Source organism: Micropterus dolomieu, linkage group LG04 (genome assembly GCF_021292245.1).
Source record: "Micropterus dolomieu isolate WLL.071019.BEF.003 ecotype Adirondacks linkage group LG04, ASM2129224v1, whole genome shotgun sequence".
NCBI lineage: Eukaryota > Metazoa > Chordata > Actinopteri > Centrarchiformes > Centrarchidae > Micropterus > Micropterus dolomieu.
This window is the reverse complement of record NC_060153.1, coordinates 2812925-2815279: the sequence shown is the minus strand read 5'-3', so window position 1 is coordinate 2815279 and position 2355 is coordinate 2812925.

Sequence of the window (2355 nt, the reverse complement as noted above, 5' to 3'; positions counted from 1 at the left end):
ATCTAATAAGTATCCATTCTATTAGTTTGTTGTATGCTGATAGATCTTTACATGATACCGACAGCCCTCCCTCAATTGTGAAAGTCCATGTCACCGGAGCAGGCGACAGCAAAGCAAACTATGCCACAATGTGCATGTTTTCTATTCTACTAGTTTCAAGTATATATTTAGAATAAATGACATAGTTTCATTAATAAATGGTTTATTTTTCACACAATAAATCATTTCAATTCTTTTGGTGTTATTGGAATACATAACACTTCACATAAATCTTCACACTAAACTGTGGCATTGGGTTGCAGGAATAATTAAAATAAATGCAATTTAAATACTTTTGCTTTTTGTTTCACAAGCAAGATGCCAAATGAGTAAAGATAACCTTCAGCGTCACACAGCCAAGCAACAGAATACCAATTGCCTGAATTAATGTAGTGATCAAATACTTTATTACTGTTGCTATTATATTACATTTACCATGCACATGCGCACACACACACACACACACACACACACAATTACTGATGTTGATATGGACTTAGTTTCACATTTGAGGGAGGGCTGTCTAATTAGTTAACGCCTAATTTGCATTTTAATGTTTATTAAAAAAAAGCATCCCAGAAAAAAGGGCACTTTCTCTTGAAGAAGAAAAAGGGCAGGTGCTGAAGCCCCCTTTGATGTCTATGTGCGCACCTGCCTGCAACTGGCCGACGAACCTTTAGGGCTGTTTGGTACTGGAGCTGCAGTAGCTTCAACATCAGCTGCATTGCCAATCCTGCCTAGAGAAAGCACTTGAAGACGTAAAGGAGGGCCGTGGCCACTGAAAAATAGCTTGCACCAAGAAATGTTAATTAACAAATAAAATGCTATGAGAAAGCTTTATTTGCACAATAATAAAACCTGCAATGCAATATAAATATATTGATTATAAATATATTTTAAAAAATTAACTTAAGGTAAAAAAAAAAAAAAGAATAAGCTACTGATTATTGCATTACATTCTATTATATTTTTATATTCTGAATTGTCACCTGCCAGCTAACTTTTGTCCTTCCCTATATAACAGTAATGACATTTCCACCATAAATTGGTGCAGAAAATGTCTCCAGAATGCAAGAAGTGTTTAATGCTCAAAACTTTCTGGGGGAACATTTTCATCAATATATTTTTTTAAACTAAATTCAAATTAATCAAGCTAATTTATCATTAAGGTGAAAAGGTGACACATGCACAACGACTTTAGGCTACTTCAGGCATGCCTGCATGTATGTAGACTCAGGATTAAATTAAATGAGAAAAGTTGATTTACAGGAGAAACATATCTGATATCAATACAGAATGCCTGACAGCCTTACTGCTTTATACTAAATTATTTTATTTTGAATTGTCACCTCAGACATTTCCTCAATAAAATGGTGCAAAACAAAAATCACCAGAATGTAGGAAATTAAGTGTTTGCAGCCCAGACTTTTCAGGGGGAGGACCCCCAGACCCCCACTAGTAAATATTATCAGTGTTAATTTTTCTCAGAAAATGAGACAGATGTTAGAGTTACTGTGTAGAGGTCATTTACTGTTGCTTTACAGACATACTTTGGGTAGATGGCAACAGGGGGGGTGAAAACAGGTGAAAACATGAAAGATTTCTGGGCTGGGCTAAGCCCCCAATGTTTCAAGAGCCTGGAAACGCCCCTGGTAAATGGCCAGATGATCTGTATTATGACATTTCTGATGTGATTTTGTTGCCTGAGCTGCTAAGAAGCTGACAGCGTGTTAGAACCAGATTAGAACAGAAGGGCATGCAGGTTGAACGCTGGGCTGCTGGGGAATGAAGATGGTAGCTAGGTTACAAATAAAGCCTTAAAAAATAAATGAAATGAAGAACAATAAATACATTTATATCGTAACCTGGGTTTAAAACAGTTAATAAAGACACAACCCGGACATTCATTTAAATACTGCCACCTCACGGTAAATAATAATAATAATAATAATCCTTATTTGTAGAGCACTTTTCAAAAACAAGTTACAAAGTGCTTTAACAAGTGTAAAGAATAATACAAAAAAAAGATAAGAGCATGAAAATTTAATATAAAATTAGTAAAATACAATAAAAGGGATAAAATAAAGTCAAATAATATCGGGAAAGGCTCTCCTATAAAAGTATGTTTTAAGAAGGGACTTAAAAGAGTTCACTGACTCAGCCGACCTGATTTCCTCGGGCAGGCTGTTCCAGAGCCTCGGGGCCCTGACAGCAAACGCTCTGTCCCCTTTAGTTTTCAGTCGAGACTCTGGAACAGACAGCAGACCTCTGCCCGAGGATCTCAAGGTACGTGCTGGTGCGTATGGGACTAAAAGG